Genomic DNA, 21,967 nt, shown 5'->3' on the forward strand with positions numbered 1-21,967 from the left:
AGAGCAATTGTTCAGTTTAATGTCACAACCTGCAAATGATTTATGCTATTGGAGGTTTTCACTTTTGTGGGAAGGGGTGCTGGTGATGGGTTCTAGAAAATCTATTGAATAAATAAATATTTGCATGCAGATGTTGCTTTTCTGCCCCTAGCCAATACCAGCTGCAAGGCACAGAGCTTAGGGTTACTGGTAGTGATATTAATTAGCATCACAAAATTAGCGTCTTTTGAAGAGTGTCCATGAGATGATAAACAACTGTTACTTATGCTATGCCAAGTGACTAAAAATGAGTCAAAAGAATAACACTTCTGTGATGTCATTTCTCTTGTCAGATGCACAGCGTCTATTCCCAGATGTTCCCCTTTGTAGGAGGAAAAAAATGGATTTCTTTCCTTGCCTCTTAAAACCTGTTCGTAAGAGACCCTGAGAGCTTTAGTCCTTCCAAAAGCAAAAGATGGATGACTTTCAAGCCCAGGAGCCTTATGGGGATTTCTGAGGAAATGAAAGGTGGTTTGATGGGAGGCTGAACTAAGGCTACCAGGTGTAGCTCTTTAGAGCTAGTTAAACCGCTCATCTTGCTGAAGAGGAGATTTCAGTGGGAGCTCTAAAAGACTGCATTGTTCAGGTGTGGCCCCAAGAACAATGATGTACAAATTAGCTGTGTCCCATCACTCATAAAGACTTATCATCATCGGACTCTCTGACATTACCTCTCCTGCCCTCTTTCCTTTTAGCTTAGAAAGTAGAATAGGATTGAGACAAAGGAAGAGAAGCTCAGGGATCTGACACCAATTTCTCAAAAGGAAAATGGGGTTATTTTGGGGGGGAAAATACTATAGTTTAAAACCATATTTACTATAGATATCAGTTATATTTTAAAGCATTTAAAAGTGAAATCCTTTAACTCTTCTTAACACCTAGAAATTTGTATATGAGCATTTCTTAATCATAATGCTTTCTTTCTCTTTTGTTATTATGGACAAATGTTAATCACAACAGAAACTATAAATGTCAATTAAACATGATACTTTACCCCAAATGGAAGTTATACTATAGAGTATATTCGATGAACAACATATGAAATAATTTGGGCATTACTGGAAACGGCATTAAATTATTAGGCATCAACAATGCTGTTGTATACCTTGGGCCTGCATTTTAGTAGGGAAACATCTCATGCATTGGAATTACCAGAGAATGAGTTGCCCAGAATAGAATCTTTTGGCTAAGTTTTACAACTGTATTTCCAAAAATTATCTCACACTTTCAAGGTAACCCTAAAACTTTAAGATTACAATTTGAGAATGAAATTAAGAAAAACACTCTGTGTAATGACTAAGGTTAGACAACTATAAACATAATCTATCCTAATTGACAATCTGTATGTGAGTACTGAGGACTTTTGAAGACATCCAGATTCTATTCATGGCTATCTTTTATTCATGGAGTTATTCATTCATCAAATATTCATTAAGCCTCTAACATGTTCCAGGCATTTCATTAGGCATCTTATAAAAGAATGGCTGTATTTTTTTCTAAAGTTTTAGCTTATCAATAGCATTTCACCCAGTCTGCAGAAATGCTGAGTTAACCCAGGGTGGAAAGTTATCAGGTTGGTTGGAAATAGTAAGACATGAATAAGAATTTACCAGTATATTTCCAAGGTTCTTAGAAGAACAAGGGCCTCTGCCTTTCAATGCAGTTATTCAGCACACTTAGCTGGCAAAATAAGAATAGTAACCAAAAGTTAACACTTGTTTAGTATAAACTGTGTGCTAAATGCTTTATGTGCATTAGTTTATTCAATCCTCAAATTAGTCTTGCAAAGTTACAGTCTTTACTTTTTGAGTGAGGAAACTGAGACTTCTAAAGGTTAATTAATTTGCTCAAGAACACACAAATAAAGTCTGAAACTAGAATTTCAATTCAAGTCTTTTTGACTTCAAAGCCCAGGACTTCTATACATAATGGAAAAATATCTAGGTGTTTATAATAGTTTGATGATATTAGCCATTAACCATCCTTTAACTCTTGCTCCGTGTTTCCCCAACATTTTCTTCTGATTTACTTAGAAATTCCATTAAATATTTTCCTTGCAGGAAGATGATAGTCCACCAATGATTTTGAGTGGTTGATTCCCCTTGGACATTATATATTTAAAAAATTGCGATCAAATGATTTTGCAGCAGAACAAACCTACCTAAGGAGGCAAAAGAACTGTACTCTGAAAACTATAAGATGATGATGAAGGAAATTGAAGATGACACAAACAGATGGAAAGATATACCATATCCTTGGATTGGGAGAATCAATATTGTCAAAATGATTACACTACCCAAGGTAATCTACAGATTAAATGCAATCCCTATCAAATCACCAATGGCATTTTTTGCAGATCTAGAACAAAAAAATCTTAAAATTTGTGTGGAAACTGAAAGACCCTGAATAGCCAGAGCAATCTTTTTTTTTTTTTTTTTTGCGGTACACGGGCCTCTCACTATTGTGGCCTCTCCCATTGTGGAGCACAGGCTCCGGACGCACAGGCTCAGCGGCCATGGCTCACGGGCCCAGCCGCTCTGCGGCATGTGGAATCTTCCCGGACCGGGGCACGAACCCGTGTCCCCTGCATCGGCAGGCGGACTCTCAACCACTGCGCCACCAGGGAAGCCTCAAAGCAATCTTGAGAAAGAAAAACAGAGCTGGAGCAATCAGGCTCTCTGACTTCAGACTACACTATAAAGCTACAGTAATCAAAACAGTATGGTACTGGCACAAAGGCAGACTTATAGACCAGTGGGACAGGATAGAAAGCCCAGAAATAAACCAACACACCTGGTCAATTAATCTACAACAGCAGAGGCAAGAATATACAATGGAGAAAAGACATTCTCTTCAATAAGTGGTTCTGGGAAAACTGGAGAGCTACATGTAAAAGAATGAAATTGGAACATTCTCTAACACCATACACAAAAATAAACTCAAAAGAGATTAAAGACCTAAATGTAAGGCCAGACACTATAAAACTCTTAGAGGAAAACATAGGCAGAACACTCTATGACATAAATCGTAGCAATATCTTTTTGGATCCACCTTCTAGAGTAATGAAAACAAAAATAAACAATGAGATCTAATGAAACTTAAAAGCTTTTGCACAGCAAAGAAACCATAAACAAAATGAAAAGACAACTCACAGAATGGAAGAAAATATTTGCAAATGAAGCAACCAACAAGGGATTAATCTCCAAAATATACAAACAGCTCATGCAGCTCAATATCAAAACAAAAACTCTCTCTCTCTCTCTCTCTCTCACACACACACACACACACACACACAAAACAAAACAAAAGCCACCCAATCAAAAAATGGACAGAAGATCTAAATAGACATTTCTCCAAAGAAGTCATATGGATGGTCAAAAAGCACATGAAAAGAGGCTCAATGTTGTTAATTATTAGAAAAATGCAAGTCAAAACTACAATGAGGTATCACCTCACACCAGTCAGAATGTCCATCATCAAAAAGTCTACAAACAATAAATGCTGGAGACGGTGTGGAGAAACACTGTTGGTGGGAATGTAAATTGGTACAACCACTATGGAGAATAGTATGGAGGTTCCTTAAAAATACTAAAAATAGAGCTACCATATGATCCAGCAACCCCACTCTCGGGCATATATCTGTGGAAAACCATACTTCAAAAAGATACATGCACCCCAACTTTCATTGCAGCACTATTTACAATAGACAAGACATGGAATCAACCTAAATGTCTATTGACAGATGAATGGATAAAGATGTGGTACATATATACAATGGAATATTACTCAGCCATAAAAATAGAATGAAATAATGCCATTTGCAGCAACGTGGATGGACCTAGATATTATAATACCAAGTGAATTAAGTCAGATAAAGACAAATATCATATGATACCACTTATATGTGGAATCTAAAAAGTGATACAAATGAACTTATTTACAAAACAGAAACAGACTCACAGACTTAGAAAACAAACTTATGATTATCAAAGGGAAATGTGGGGGAGGGAAGGGATAAATTAAGAGGTTGGGATTAACATATACATACTACTATATGTAAAATAATCAACAAGGATCTACTATATAGCACTGGGAACTTTATTCAATACTCTGTAGTAACCCATATGGGAAAAGAATCCAAAAAAGAATAGATACATGTATATGTATAACTAAATCACTTTGCTGTACACCTGAAACTAACACAACATTGTAAATCAACTATACTCCAATACAAAATAAAAATTTAAAAATATAATACAAAATAAAAAAAATTAAAAAAGAATTCTTGGCCATTTATGTGGAAAAAAAAAGATTTTGCATTGTGATTTATACTGTCTCCTCTTGTGAATTTGGTTAATATGAGTTTGCCCTTCCAATACAAAGATCACTTCTGAATACATTTACATATGGACATTTTTGGTCTATAGAACTCAGGACCATATCCTAGACCAAGGTATTTTTGGCATCTAAGCAAAATCTCTACTTTATCATTTTTATTCTCAGAAATAATGCAGTAGTGTTTGCTTGTTTTAAATAATCACAAACCTACAGAAAAGTTTCAAGTTCAGTCCAAAGAAGGTTTTTTTCTGAATCTTTTGAGGGTAAATTGTCAACATGATGCGTTTAACCACCAATACTCTAGATCATTCTCTTATATAACACAATTAACAATCAAATGATCATAATCAGGAAAGTAACATTACCACCATAGAATGCTCAGACCAAATTCACATTTATCCTTTTATCTCAATAATGTCAGTTACAGCAAAAAAGGATCCAGTCCAGAATCATGCTTAGCATTACATTATCATGGCTTTTTAGTCTCCATGATTCTAGATCAGTTCTTTAATTTTCCCTTGACTTTCATGACCTTGACTTTCTAGAAGGCTGTAGGCCTAATTATTTTGTGGGATGTCCCTTATGGGGTCTTCCTCACAATGTGATTCAGTTTTGCATATTGAAAATGTACAAGTGATGCTTCTTCCTCTCAGTGTGTTCTGTCAGATGGAATGTGACTTTTCTATGTCCTATTTCTGGTGATGCTAACTTTGATCACTTTATAATGGTAATGCCTATCAGGTTTCTCCTTTGTGAAATTATTCTGTGAGTAAATAATTTGAGAATAGGTAAATATCCCTCCTTCGCCAAACCATTTATTTATTTATTTATAATTTATTTATACTAGTATGGACTCATGCATTCTTACTTTAGTCAGTGGGTTACAATCTTTACTATTATTATTTAATTTGATGCTCAACTTCTCGAAGATTTGATCAATGGGAGCCCCTTCAGTTTGGCTACTGTGTCCTTTTGATGTATCTTCATAATTCCTTGACCACTTAATTTGTGTCAGAACAAGATGTTCCCAGCTCATCTTGTATTCTTTCTGCCATAGCATGGAAAGAAGACATCCAAATGGCCAACAGGTACATAAAAAGGTGCTCAACATCACTAGTCATCAGGAAAATGCACAGAAAAACCACAATCACCTCACTCTTTTTAGAATGGCTGTAATCAAAAAGATAAGCATTAATAAGCATTGGTGAGGGTGTAGAGAAAAGGGAACTCTTGTGCACTGTTGGTGGACTATAAATTGGTTTAGCCTTTATAGAAAACATTATGGAAGTTCATCCAAAAATTTAAAATTGTAACTACCACATATTCCAGCAGTTCCACTTCTGATTATATATCCCAAAGAAATAAAATCAGTATCTTAAAGAGATATATGCAGTCCCACGTTCATTTCAGCATTATTCACAATAGCCAAGGTATGGATACAACATAAGCGTCCACTGACAGATGGATGGATATAGAAATTGTTATATGTATTTATATACAGTGCAATATTATTGTCATAAAAAAGAAGGAAATCTTGTCATGTACGAAAATGTGGATGAACCTTGAGGATATTAGCTAAGTGAGATAAGTCAGAGAAGGACAAATACTACATGATATCACTTATATGTGGAATCTAAAATAACTGAACTCATAGAAACAGAGAGTCGATTGGTATTTACCAGGGGTGGGAGGAGAAATGGATGAAGGTAGTCAAAGGTTACAAAGTTCCAGCTTTAAAATGTAATGTATAGCACAGTGATATAGTTAAGAATACTGTATTGTATATTTCAAAGTTGCTAAGAGAGCACACCCTAAAAGTTCTCACCACCCACAAAAAATTGTAACTACGTGAGGTGATAGATGTGTTAACTAACTTTATTGTGGTAATCATTTGCATATATACGTATTACAAATCATTTCATTGTACACCTTAAACCTACACAATATTACATGTCAATTATATCTCAATAAAGCTGGAATAAAAAGAAACACATCAATAACAAAAAGAAATCGTGAACTGCATTGTGGCATATGTATGGAACATTTATGGCATTTATCGTTCTTCGATAATGAACATCAATAAATTTTTGCTAAAGTTCGTCTTTCTCAATATAATGGCTGTTTAACTGATGGCAGTTGTCTTATTGGAAACTCTAACACATTAAGAAGTGTTCAAATCTGGAAAAAAGTAAATCATGTTCCTGTGTACAACATGCATAAATATACGCACACACACACAGAGTCGTACATAAATACGTCATTTTACTTACATAAGAAAATGACTCAGATGCTCTGAGTGTAAACAAATCAAGGAGCTAAGTAAATTAATTACTTTGGAAAATTGTACTATAATGTTTGGGCAACTAACTTTAATTTGTGTGCAGAATTAGGATTCACTGCTTGACTCTGGATAATTTAAGCCTGACAGGAAGCAAAAAAAAACATCCGGGGAAAAACACCTGCCTTGCCACGTGGGTCCAAGTAGAGGAGTAGGGCTTGTTAATCAGTAAGCACAATCATTTTCAAAAATCCTTCAACCTTCTGCATCAATTTCCTAGGGCTTCCATAATAAATACCACAAAAACTGGGTAGCTTAAAACAACAGAAACTTATTCTCACAGTTCTGAAGGCTAGAAGTATGAAATCAAGGTGTTGGTGGGGTCACGCTCTCTCTGTAAACTGTAAGGAAAAATCCTTCATTGCCATTTTCTAGCTTCTAGTCGTTGCCAACAACCCAGGCATTCCTTGGCTTATGGACACATCACTCCAAAATCTGTTTCCATCTTCACAGGGCCTTCTTCCTTGTGTGTCTGTGTGTCTCCAAATCTCTTATGAAAACACCAATCACTGGATTTAGGGCCCACCCTATGCCAGTATGACCTCATCTTAACTAATTACATTTGCAAAGATCCTATTTCCAAATAAGATCACATTCTGAGGTTTTAGGTACACAGGGATTTTGGGGGGTCACTATCCAACCAGAACATATTCCCCTCCTGTCTGGGGGCACATTCACATTTAGCTTCCCAGTTTTTCACCCTACACAATGTATTGATACATTTTACCCATGAAGCAGTTCGTGGGTAGCATTTCACTCTGAAGTGGCTCCCACAGTGTGGACCCTGCCAGTGACGTGGTGCTGAATGTCAGTTTCCTCCTCCCAGGACACACCCACTTCAGCTAAGAACCAATTTATTTTGGAAGCTGGAATGCAGAATTTCTCCAACTTTGTACTATCAAGAGATGCTTTCATTTTGTTTCCTCATGGGCTCCCTGTTTTAAAAAATATTTTGTTTATCAAAGAAATTGTAATTATTAACTAATTAATTCAATTTCTCATGAAATTAATTAGAGATCATTTAATATAAGTCCTATAAACAAGGAAACTTGACACTTAGCCTATATAGATTTGCTATACATACATGGATACATGCATGATTTTAGGTAGGCATTTTGAAATTCTGGAGATAATCAACATGCCATTATAACTATATCTGTTGACTTTCAAGGTACAAATCACTATTTTAAGGATTCATTATAAAGACTGCAGACTTGTGAAAATAGCATAAATCTTCCATCTACTTTAAATGGAAGGAATTCACTTAAACACAGTTTACGTCTTATCATCTGTTCTTAATGAATATCATAGTTAAGGTCTGCTGCTAAGTAACGATATATCAGATAGAAATCAGATGTGGAAAAACTTTACTTTCTCCAGATTTGAGATGGAAAGGTGGGAGGGTGGATAGAGAAAGGTGCAAGGAATTCAAAAATCTGTTGAAAAATGTAATAGCAAAGAATTTGTCTAGACATTTTGATTTAGAATATCTATAGATCTATCTATATATATATATATATACTCTCTATATAGATCTATCTATCTATATATATATATATATACTCTCTATATAGATCTATATAGATATATACTCTCTATATATTTTTGATAATGCTAACATTATAGATGTAAAAGGCAGGTATTATTTACCATAATTTCACAGAGAGAAAAGTGCAGCTTGTTGGGGTTAAGACAGGGGTCCCCAACCCCCTGTCCGTGGCCTGTTAGGAACGGGCCGCACGCAGGAGGTGAGCGGCAGGCGAGGATTGAAGCTTCATCTGCCGCTCGCCATTGCTTGCATTACCGCCTGAACCATCTCCCCTCCCTCCTTGGAGACAGTGTTTTCAATGGAAACCAGTCCCTGGCGCCAAAATGTTTGAGGATCACTGGGTTAAGATCACTCACCCCTTGACCGGCTGAAGAGTACACAGCAGAATTTGACGCTACAAGGTCAAAGCAGGAGCACAGAGCTGAAATTAAAAAAATTTAGGTTCTAATTTCAGCAGCTATCTTCTGACCTTTGACATCTATAAACGGATGTGGAAATATTTGCCTTACTTCTCTTGACGGTTGAGAGAAGGAAGCAGACACAGAAATATGAAACAAGGATGAGACATCTTATGGGCCGTAAGAGAAGAGTGTGTACACGAATGACAACTTTGAGATTCTCATAAGGAACACCTTGCAATTGTGTTACCTGAGATTCCCGTTTCCTTTAATAACAAATTCACCCTCTTCAACTTTAGATAAATAGCTTTTGTTGTTTTTGTTTCATGTGCTCAACATACTCTGTTCCAAAGACTAAAGTTTATAGTCTAGTGGGGAAGACTATAAAACAAGTAATTTCTCCAAAGTATAAGAGTAGGGGAACCACCCAAGAACCCTGTGTTAAGGTGCCTTTGTTCATTTGTCTTTCAGCATCTTTTACTTCCAGATCCATTCAAGCTCAGCATTCAGCAGGGATCCTGAATGGCGTAGGAGAGGCTCTCTGTGAACTCAGCTGGTTGGAAGAGAAAGGCATCGAAACAGAAGGCTCCTGTTAATTCCCTCCCAATTCAGCAGAGTTGGAAGGGACTTGTTGCCCCCTTTTTCCAAGCCTCCAGTGTCTTTTCTTGTTTACTTCCTTTGTATATGAAGTATTGCCATTGGCTTTTTCTTGGATGATATTTGGGAAAGTCAAAAATAAATCCTTTGCTTTCAAGTTTTTTAAACGTCTTTTACTTTAGGGGGAAGGAAGCAGGAATATGTATATATCACACTTGTGTAAAGGTGAAATGCACCTGAAATATATTATAGTTTTTTTTTTTTTTATCATTAGGCATATTGTCAAAATGCTATTGCCTGGAATTTAGACATGACGGAGCACAGTGAATGGACGAAACCCATCTGCACAAAAGGCACCATATTAAACGGTTCTGAATCAAGGCTCTCTTGCCAACACTAAAAAAATGACAATTTTATGTGAGGCATAAAGCGACTAACAAACAAAGCTATAATCATGGGATTATTAGCAAATAAACTTCCTTGGATTTATAGAGCCATAGATCTGCTGGGGAACATCCATGTGGTAAGTTAAAAAAAAAAAAGAATTCATGTGAATTTATATAAAATTTCACATTGTGATGAATGATTTATTACAACTTTATTTGTATTAACCCAGATGGTGCACAATTTGGATATGTAACCCTGTGTATTAGAAAGGCTTTATAAATGCCACATATCTCTGTTAGGCAGCAGTGACTGTGTGCCAGGATGACATTCCACTCCAGAAGATCCATGCCAACACGAATAAAGAAGGAAATGACATCTTACTTGCTGGAGTAAAGAAACTGCAGTGCAAACAATAAGAACAATCAAGCAATCAGAGAAGCAATTAAGTAGGAAGAATTCATTCTAAATGACTGACCACAGTGGACCCATAAGCCATGACCACTCCACGTCACCCAGACAAAAAGAAACTTTGTTTGAAATGATCATTCTTCAAGTTTCTGCTTTACAAGTCTTTTTATAACCAGCTGTCTTTCAACTATTTATTACCAGAAAATACCAGAGTGATTTAATCTCTTTGTTGGTATCCTAACTGACTCTCAACTTTGGTTCGGGAGAAATTATTCTGGGCAATTCCGTTTCAAATTTTTACTCATAAAGTCACAGAAATGAAAGGATCCGTTTCTCTAGATCCTTTATATTTTTTTAAGAACTATACCTAGAGTTTCAAGGTGTCTGTGGACCCACATGAGTAGATTTAAAAGGTTTTGTTTGGTGTCAGTTTCTCCACATAAAACATGAGTTGGTTACAATTGTCAACAAAGGTTTTTGTGGGGCTTAAGTACTTGGAGAGTTTTCTCACATTGAGAGCTTTTCTGTTCTTAAGAGTGACAGTAAAAGTATCCTTGAAAAAAAGGTAACAAAATTGCTGAATCAAGATTTAATTAATCAATCAAGTATAACATGCTAATTTAACTGAATTAAATAGATAGCATCCATCAGCAAGTTAAAAAAAAAAACCTAAATGTGAAGGGTAAGACATTTAGAGAATAACAACGTGTTTATGTTCACATGTTTTATGTTAAATAAATGAAATCTGTCAACCCAGTCTAGGAATAAAAAGTATGAAAAAAAGAACCTTTCCTGTAGGGAGCATTTTTGTCATTCTGAAATATTGATTCATCCACTTATCTTGATTATTCTACCTTAGAAGTAGGCTGGGTCATTCTGGCCAATTAAAAATAAAAGCAATTTGTTGAAGGAAACTCAAGTTAATCTAAAATAGCCTTTCAGTAAAATAGGGATGGAAATAACGTGAAAACTGTTTATAAAGTTTGGCATCTGGATATTCAACATAAAAAAGATACATACAGAATAATGAAAATGTTCAAAAAATTAAAGATGTATGCACAATGATGAAAATGAGCCCAAACAGATTTCCAATTTTTCTTACATTAGTTTATTAGTGTTTCCATAACAAATTATCGCAAATGTGATGTCTTAAAACAATGGAGATTTATTTTCTCACAATTCTGGAGGCGAAAATCTGAGATCAAGGCATCCGTAGGGCTGTGCTCCCTCTGAGGGCTCTAGGGAAAAGTCTGTTCTTTACCTCTTCCAGCTTCTGGTGGCCCCAGGCATTCCTTGGCTTGTATGCTACTCCAATGTCTGCCTACCCCTGGCTTCAAATGATCTTCTTTTCTGTGTGTTCCTTCCTGCCTCTCGTAAAGAAAATCTCATTGGGTTAGGGGCCCACCATAATTTAACAAGAGCTCATCTCTATCCATAATTTAATCACATCTGCAAAGACCCTATTTCCAACCAAGGTCATATTCTGAAGTCCTAGGTAGACATGACTATTTGGGGGACACTATTCAACCTACCACAATGGTATTTCAGTTTTTCATGAATCATATGGCTCTCTGAGCTAACCAGTACAATAATTAGAGAGAGAGGAAACCCATTTTCTTCTTCTTCAAGCTCGCATAACTCCAACTGGCTATTGAATCTATAGCCTAGACTGCTTTGAGATTTTTGTTGTTGTTAAAAACTCAACTGAAGTGTATGTGGTCGCACACTATCATCTTGCACAGCAAAGGACTGCTTTGCACACATGAGCTATTATCTGTGCTGCTACCCTGGTGGATCGTCTTACTGCCCATGACCTTTCTGATCCATTTCAGCAAAGCTAAGGCATTTCAAAACTTTGCATATACTTTCTACAAGCAACCCAAATGGTTTAGGAGTCAGGCACTAAATCCACTTCCTGTAAGAAGAAGTTTCTAACTTTTTCTTAAGGGTAACGATCTGAAAAATATTAGATGTTAGATCACAGAATGTACTTTTATTTTGGAGGGATATTTTATTGATAGGAACTTCAAGGAATATCTAACTTGCGAAAGTAACACAACTCACAAAGCTATGTTGTAGAATTCAGTAAGTCTATAATTAAGAAATCCTTTACTGAAATATTTACAGTTGATGGTTGACATATTCAAAGTTGTGGGAATCTGGAGAAAAGTGTACATTACATCATAATTATTCATATAATGTCTACATGTATGATGTTCACAGAGAAACATAAGGGGAAATAAGTGCATCTAAGAGTGCACTTACACATGTTCACTAACAGAGAGACATATGTAGAGAACAATGATGAATCTTGAATCTAATCTAAATCTTAATTTTACTTAAAGAATGTACTGGATAACTTCTCTTAATTTACCTCTGCCAAGCCCAATCCCAGCTAGCAAAGTGCCTACATATATAAAAGACAGTGGGAAGAAGTTCTTCAGAATTATGGGTACTTCTGCCTATCTCTGTTAAAACACCTTCCATCCACAAGTTAATTTATTTCCATGTCCCTAAAACATTGATGACTGCCCATTTATTTTGTCCTTATAGATCTTTATAGGTCCATTTACCCGTAATAAGAAGTAAAGAACACTAGTTTGAAAAGTTACATGCACCCCAATGTTCATAGCAGCATTATTTAGAATTGCCAAGATATGGAAACAACCTAAGTGTCCACTGACAGATGAATGGATAAAGAAGATGTGGTATATGTATTTATATACAGTAGAATATTACTCAACCATAAAAAAGAATGAAATTTTGCGATTTATAGCAATGTGGATGGACTTGGAGCGCATTATGCTAAGTGACAAATCAGACAGAAAGACAAATGCTGTATGATATCACTTATATGTGGAATCTAAAAAATACAACAAACTACTGAATGTAACAAAAAAGAAGCAGACTCACAGATAAAGAGAACAAACTAGTGGCTACCAGTGGGAAGGGGGAGAAATATAGGGATGAGGGAGTGGGAGGTACAAACTCTTGGGTGTAAGATGGGCTCAAGGGTGTACTGTACATCACGGGGAATAGAGCCAATATTTTGTAATAACTGTAAATGGAAAATAACCTTTAAAAATTGTATAAAAATTTTTAAGGAAGTAAAGAATAATGAGAAATACAGGTTTTATTTACCTATTCATCTGTATATATCATGAGAGACAGATATATTAATCCAGTGTAGGTGGGCAACTGGCTATCTTGAGTTTAATAGTTAAGTTAGCCACTAAGACTTAAGTTTCATCTTTAAAATGGAATGTTTTTTTCCTATACAGAAATATAAAACTATTTGAATGTATTTTGAATAAATTAAAACTAAATTCAATAATATCCAGGACTCCCCTGGTGGTCCAGTGGTTAAGACCAAATCCCTGGTCAGGGAAGTTCCACATGCTGCACAGTGCAGCCCCCCAAAAAATGATAATACACACACACACACACACACACACACACACACACACACACACACACACATACTGAATAGCTAATGGAATGATAACACTAAATAGGATTACGGATATAACAATACATGAAGCAGACATATGCGAGCTTAAAAATATCAGAAAAACTTCAAAAAGTTTTATATATAAAAGTTATAAAACCATAATTCAAAAAGAGTCATGTACCACAATGTTCACTGCAGCACTATTTACAAGAGCCAGGACATGGAATCAACCTAAGTGTCCATCGACAGATGAATGGATGAAAAAATGTGGCACATATACACAATGGACTATTACTCAGCCATAAAAGGAAACGAAATTGAGTTATTTGTAATGAGGTGGATGGACCGAGAGTCTGTCATACAGAGTGAAGTAAGTCAGAAACAGAAAAACAAATACCGTATGCTAACACATATACACGGAATCTAAAAACAAACGGTTCTTATGAACCTAGGGGCAGGACAGGAATAAAGACACAGACGAAGAGAATAGACTTGAGGACATGGGGAGGAGGAAGGGTAAGCTGGGAAGAAGTGAGAGAGTAGCACTGACATATATACACTACCAAATGGAAAATGGATAGCTAGTGGGAAGCAGCCGCATAGCACAGGGAGATCAGCTCGGTGCTTTGTGACCACCTAGAGGGGTGGGATAGGGATGGTGGGAGGGAGATGCAAGAGGGAAGGAATATGGGGATATATGTATATGTATAGCTGATTCACTTTGTTATACAGCAGCAACTAACACAACGATGTAAAGCAATTATACTCCAATAAAGATGTTAAAATAAATAAATAAAATAGAACAAAATGCGAAAAAAACCTTCAATAAATGCAATTTTTCAATGGTTCAGGCAAGCCTACCACTCTCTTTTTTTCCAATATTTCCTTTACCTGTATCAGCGATTCACATCTATCTTTACAACCCACTTATCTTATTTTGATAGAATATTGGAATCTCCGGGTTTGGAGGTCTTCAATTCCCCTCTTTCCAGAATTCCCACAGAGTGGTTGTTCAGGTTGAGCTATTTGATCATTGTCAGTGATAGAGAACTCTACCTCTCAGGACAGATCCTTCCTTTTGCCCAAAGTTGATTATTAGAAAATGTTCCATAAGAAGCACAAAATGGGGACCATTTTCAACATCCTGGAGACGCTAACCAGAAACTTCTTATTCTGCCTATGGCTCTTATACATGGCATCTAGACTAAATGATTTAAGCTGACCAAGAGTGGAACCCAATATAGTGAAATATCTCCCTCGTTCTTTGTCCTACATTCCTATGAGTAGATTAAGAAAAAAATACACAGTTAATTGATTTTTAAATTTAATACACTAAAATTCACGTTTTTGTTATAAAATTCTATGAGCATTGACAAATGCATATAGTCCCATAATCACATCATGATCAAGGTACAGAATGGTTTCATCAATTCCAAAACATGTCCTCTGGCTGCTTCTTTGCAGTCAATCTCTTCCCAGCCAGTAACCCATGGCAACCATTGATCTGTTCCCCCTACCTATAGTTTTGCCTTTTCTAGAGTATCACGTAAATGAAATCATGTATTTGAAGCCTTTTGATTCTGGTTTTTTCACTTAGCATAATACACGGGAGATTCATCCACATTATTGAATGTCTGTTACTTTATTGCTTAGTAGTATTCCATTGTATGGATGTATCATAGTTGTTTTTGTCCATTTACCAGCTGAAGCGAAATTGGGTTGTTTCCAGTTTTGGGCAATTACGAACAAAGCATCACATGCAGGTTTTTGTGTGAATATGTTTTCACTCCTCTTGAGTTAATACTTAGTGAGTTTAGAAAGGTCACAGGACATAAGTAAATTACAAACATCAATTATATTTCTATATACCAGTAATGAACAATGTTATTGTAAATTTAACAGGCAGGACTATATGCAATAGCACCAAAAGTTGAAATGCTTACCTATGTATCTAACAAAATATGTACAGCATATTATGCTGAAAACTAAAATATCTCTGATGACGATACAGACCAGCTCCACAATCTGTTGAATTTTTACTGAATCTTTATTAAATTGAGAGACGTTATAGTCCTATGACATAAGCCAGACATATTTGTGAAAGTATCGATAACTCGAAATTAAATCCTTTGACACTGATGCTAGGAAGATAAAAGCAGGGACATATGGAAATAAATAAATCATTGAATGAGGACAAAAAAAGCTATTTATTCTGAGCTTGTTAAAGCAAAGGCGTCAACCACAATCATTTGCGTTTGGCAGAGACTCAAAGGCAGAGAGAGAAGTGGTGTGAAAAAAGGGAAGGTTTCAGGTATGTTCTGACTAGAGGCTGTTGTCATGGGAAAGCTAGAGGTTGGCTAACTAGAAACTGAACATCCTATGTGATTGGTTTGGGGAGCATGTTTGGCTTTCTCTTGTTGGTCCTGAGTTGGAAGCAGGGCAAAAAACCAGGGAAGCTGGCAATCACTGCCTATGTCCTGATCGTTTTGGACCCATTGCTAAGAAATTATTGTTTGGCTTCCTGGGCTGGTTACTGAAGACGTTGTGAGTTAGAGTTCTATTGTTATGTATGGTCTGGCCACTGTCTGTGTGTATATTCAATCTCTCAGATGGTATCCTTGGAAGAAGACACTGGAAATACTCTGGACATATGAATACTTCTCAAACAACTAAAGGTGCAGGGAAAGAATATTCTATGCATAAGGCACAGCATATGCAAAAACAGAATCCTGTCTATGTCTTGAAGAATTATAAGTTCTACACACTATATAAATGGTGCAGTGGTGACGTTATGCAGTACATGCATTATAAAATTTTAACCAAATCTACATTTTATTAGTATAAAGCACCCATATTTGCACATTTTTCTTTGTATTTTCCTCATCCTGAGATTGCTGCCAGGGGCTTCTACATTCTATTTTTATCCCCTCTACACATGGTTGATACTCTTACACTCTAACAATACTGTCATTCATTTGCATTCATAAAAGTCTTCACTCCTCTCCCCACACAGGAGATATTTAGTCCAGACAAAGCTAGCTCAACTGTCAAATTCTGAAAGAGCCTCTCTGCTTTACTTTTTGGAATTAGGCATACAATAATCAGTTCTATTGTACCTTATCAAAAGCAAAATTTGATACCAAATTATGTGCCATTCTCTACAATGAAGGACAGTCATGAAAAATGCTGGTTAGAAGAATTATTTATTCTTCTAAAAGAGTAGAATGCTCATCATTTGGAGAGTTTAACACTTGCCACTGCTTTTTTGCTATAGCTTTTGAGGTATTTCCACTTCGGTTTCTTCCCATGGCTAGTTAACCTTTTACTTTTGAAACTCTTGTGACTCTTAAATTTTTCTGCAGAGTCTAGGGATCTATTTAAAGTATCAGATAAGTAAATCAATAAAATGGCTTTCATCTTAAAGAGGAGAGAAAATTATTTCCCACCATTATATGAAATTTGAAAGATACTTGATGATTTTTTTTTTTTACAAAAGCTGTGTCACCCAAAGAGAGCAGTATGCCTTCTATTTCTGCTAACCCAGTTTTTTCCTTATTTGCATTGCTTCCCAAGAACACCTTCCATGTTACCTTTGCAATAACTGCCTCCCTCCTTACTGTAGTCAGAAATATACAATATCCAATTTACGCTTAGATCATTTCCTTTAGGTTTACGTTGTCCCAGATCAACCCTAAAAGTGAAGGGACGTTCTGACCTTGGGTGACTGGGATTCATACCCTTTTTCATTCTGCCCAAATTTCAGTCAGACATATATGCTGATTTTCTACAACAGTGTACAACCAAAGCTGTAGTTGAAATTTCCCAATGCATACACTGGTAGTAATAGAGAAAATGAGTAGAACTTGCCTCTGTTATTAGATGTGGCTACTGTCAGATACTTGCCCCATGTTTAGGCTCCTCTATAGTGTCTCTCGGTGCCCACCTCCTGGCATACTTCTAGGGCTGAGGCTGGGCCACCTCTGCAAATGGGCAACTTCTGTGTTTGCCTTTGGCTCAAATTTCAGGTCCAGCTCCTGGGGATTCTCCCTCCCTCCAGTTCAAGGCCCCACTTTTAGTGTCTTTCCAGAGTGTCTGAAAGTGCTATTATTAAGTCCATTCAGGAAAATGGGAGGCTCTAGCCGTGGGGATGTGATTTTCCCCCATGGCCCTTACAAAGACAGCAGTTAAAGGACGCCGTGCTTCAACGTCAGTGCTTGCAGAGATAATCACTTTGTCAAGTGCATGAGGAGCACCAACTGAACAGTCTGAGTAGAGTTTGACAAAAATCCTACTGAATTCCACTTTGTGTTCCTTTTGGCAGCATGAAATGAAAGTCAGACTTCCCTGTCATCTTCCAGGTCTTATTACTGACCTCTGAGCACCTGCCTGAACAAGGACACATATGTCTCCACATTAACAGTAGTGTAGTTACTTGTACTACAAGATAACTTGTAGTTTCCTTATTATATAAACCTATAGTTTATAGGTTTGCAAGAGAACATGCAATCCTAAACATGTATGCACCAAATAACAGAGCCACAAAATATGTGCTGCAAAAACTGATAGAACTGAAAAGAGCGACAGACGAATCCACAATTATAGTTAGAGACCTCAATTTCTCTCTTTGAGTTTTGATGGAAAAACCTAGACAAAATCAGCAAAATAAAAATGAACTCAACAACACCATCAACCTGCAGCACCTGACTGGCGTTTATAGAATATTCCACACAAGAACGGCAGACTACACGTTCTTTCAATTGTCCACAGAACATGTACCAACACAGACTGCACCCTAAGCCATAAACAAACGTGAACAAACTTAAAAAAATGGAAATCATACAGCGTGTTCTGTAATCACAATGGAATCAAACTAGAAATCAATAACAAAAAGATAACAGGAATATCTCCAACACTTGGAAACAAGAGAGCACACGTAAATAATCCATGGGTCAAAGAGGAAGTCTCAGGGGAAGGTAAAAAATACATTAGAGAGAATAAAAATGAAAATACAACATATCAAAATTTGTGGGACACAGCAAAAGCAGTGCTGAGAAGAAAATTTATAGCACAAGTATATACACTAGAAAGACAAGAGGAAAGTTCTCAAATAAATAATCTGAGCTTCTACTTCAGGAACCTAAAAAAAAAAGTGCAAAATAAACTCAAAACAAGCAAAGGGGTGGAGATAATAAAGGCAACACTAGAGATCAATGAAATTGAAAACAACAGCAAAAAAATAAAAACAATGAAGCAAAGAGCTGGTTCTTTGAAAAGACTCTAAAATTGACAAACCTCTAGCAAGACTGACAAAGAAAAATAAGAGAAGACACAGATTAATAATATCAAGAATGAAACAGGAGATCTCACTAGACATTTTTCAGACATCAAAAGAATAATAAGGAAATGCTATTATAAAAATTAATAAACAGAAACCTCAGTTAAACAAAAGTTGAGAGACCAGAAGGGGGCACTCTCATGACCTGTGATCACAGCAGAGCCCAACAGGAAGAAGAAACAGTCCTCTTCTTTCCTGGCAAGGATTCAGCCAATGAAAAGCCACAGACTCTTTTTTGACTATACCCTCTGGACTTCCCTTTCCTCCCTGTAGAAGTGTTTTCCTTTCCTTGTGCAGGAACTTTCATGTGGCTCACAGTGGCTGCAGACTTCAAATTGTAATTCTCTGCTGACCCTGAATAAATCCATCTTTGTAGGAGAAATATCTGGCAGTCTATTTATTTCAGGTCAACATTTTGGTGGCCTATATGGGAACCAGAGAAGACCCCCCACAGCTTTGGGGCTGGTGAGCAAAAAGGTGTGCTACCCACAATTGAGCCCACTGTTGCTCACTGCTTTCTCACCAACCCCAGGGTTTGAAGGTACATCTTTCTCCTGGATCCAAGCTCGCATCATCTTTGCATTTGAAGCTCTCCAGGCTTTATTCAAGATCTTTTTAAAGGTTTAGTCATTCTGATAGTACCCCTGTAACATTCCCACTTTACCAGGGAGAAAACCTAAGGGTAAAGGTAGAGATTTGTTCAGGACCACGGAGCAATAAGTAACACTGTTATCCCTTGACACTGTTGTTTATTCCTAACTCATATGCTACTTACATCCATTTCTACCTAAAGTAAATTCTTTACTGTAATTGATTTATGCCATGTCTTCTTTAGTATTCCTACTGATGAAGCTAGCCAACACCTTTTCACCTTTACTTGCAAAGAAAAATAATTCACCTGGACAGTAATGCCTCAGGGTTTTACTGAAGAGCCCTTACTTCTCACAAATTCTAAAGGCTGATCTGGAGGATACAAAGTTCCCTAGAGGTTCTAACTTATTGCAATATGTAGAGGATTTGCTTCTTGCTTTTCTTCTCAAGCCTCTGCACAAGAAGACACTTGCTAAAGTTTCTCATCTTAAAGGGACTTAAGATCACCAAAGAAAAATTGCAGTGTGCCCAAACTCAGATTCAACATATAGGGCTTCTGAGATGAGAACAAGGACTACACCTAGATACAGACAGATTTCATGGGGTGAGTTTCCCAAAATCCAAAACTAAGTGCCAACTGTGAGGTTTTCTCAAATTAGTTGGTTATTGTCAAAATTGAATTCCAGAGTTTGGTTCAAGATGGTGGAGAAGAAGGACGTGCTCTCACTCCCTCTTGTGAGAACACCAGAATCACAACTAACGGCTAAACAATCATCGACAGGAGGACACTGGAACTCACCAAAAAAGATACCCCACATTCAAAGACAAAGGAGAAGCCACAATGAGATGGTACGAGGGGCACAATGACAATAAAATCAAATCCCATAACCACTGGGTGGGTGACTCACAAACTGGAGAACACTTATACCACAAAAGTCCACCCACTGGAGTGAAGGTTCTGAGCCCCACGTCAGGCTTCCCAAACTGGGGGTCCCGCAATGGGAGGAGGAATTCCTAGAGAATCAGACTTTGAAGGCTAGTGGGATTTGACTGCAGGACTTTGACAGGACTGGGGGAAACAGAGACTCCACTCTTGGAGGGCACACACAAAGTAGTGTGCGCACTGGGACCCAGGGGAAGGAGCAGTGACCCCATAGGAGACTGAACCAGACCTACCTGCTAGTGTTGGAGGGTCTCCTGCAGAGGCAGGGGGCAGCTGTGTCTCAATGTGGGGACAAGTACACTGGCAGCAGAAGTTCTGGGAAGTACTCCTTGGCGTGAGCCCTCCCAGAGTCTGCCATTAGCCCCACCAAAGGGCCTGTAGGCTCCAGTGCTGGGTTGTCTCAGGCCAAACAACCAACAAGGAGAGAACTCAGCCCCACCCATCAGTAGACAAGTGGATTAAAGTTTTACTGAGCTCTGCACACCAGAGCAACACTCAGCTCTACCCACCACCAGTCCCTTCCATCAGGATGCTTGCACAAGCCTCTTAGATAGCCTCATCCAGCAGAGGGCAGACAGCAGAAGCAAGAATTACAATCCTGCAGCCTATGGAACGAAAAACATTCACAGAATATTAGACAAAAAGAAAAGGCAGAGGATTATGTACCAGATGAAGGAACAAAATAAAACCCCAGAAAAACAAGTAAATGAAATAGAGATAGGCAACCTTCCAGAAAAAGAATTCAGAATAATGATAGTGAAGATGATCCAGGACCGTGGAAAGAGAATGGAGGCAAAGATCGAGAAGATGCAAGGAATGTTTAATGAAGACCTAGAAGAATTAAAGAACAAACAAACAGAGATGAACAATACAATAACTGAAATGAAAAATACACTAGAAGGAATCAAAAGCAGAATAACTGAGGCAGAAAAATGGATAAGTGACCTGGAGGACAGAATGGTGGAATTCTCTGCTGTGGAACAGAATAAAGAAAGAAGAATGAAAGAAATGAAGACAGCATAAGAGAAAACATTAAACCCACCAACATTGACATTATAGGGGTCCCAGAAAGAGAAGAGAGAGGGAAAGGACCCGAGAAATTATTTGAAGAGACTATAGTCAAAAACTTCCTTAAATGGGAAAGGAAAGAGCCACCCAAGTCCAGGAAGTGCAGAGAGTCCCAGGCAGGATAAACCCAAGGAGAAACACGCTGAGACATATAGTAATCAAACTGACAAAAATTAAACACAAAGAAAAATCATTAAAAGCAAAAAGGGAAAAATGACAAATAATATACAAGGGAGCTCCCATAAGGTTAACAGCTGATTTCTCAGCAGAAACTCTACAAGCCAGAAGGGAGTGGCATGATATACTTAAAGTGATGAAAGGGAAGAACCTACAACCACGATGACTCTACCCGGCAAGGATCTCATTCAGATTCAATGGAGAAATCAAAAGCTTTACAGACAAGCAAAAGCTAAGACAATCCAGCACCACCAAACCATCCCTACAACAAATGCTAAAGGAACTTCTCTAACTGGGAAACACAAGAGAAGAAAAGGACCTACAAAAATAAACCCCAAACAATTAAGA

This window comes from Tursiops truncatus, chromosome 13 (genome assembly GCF_011762595.2).
Source record: "Tursiops truncatus isolate mTurTru1 chromosome 13, mTurTru1.mat.Y, whole genome shotgun sequence".
NCBI lineage: Eukaryota > Metazoa > Chordata > Mammalia > Artiodactyla > Delphinidae > Tursiops > Tursiops truncatus.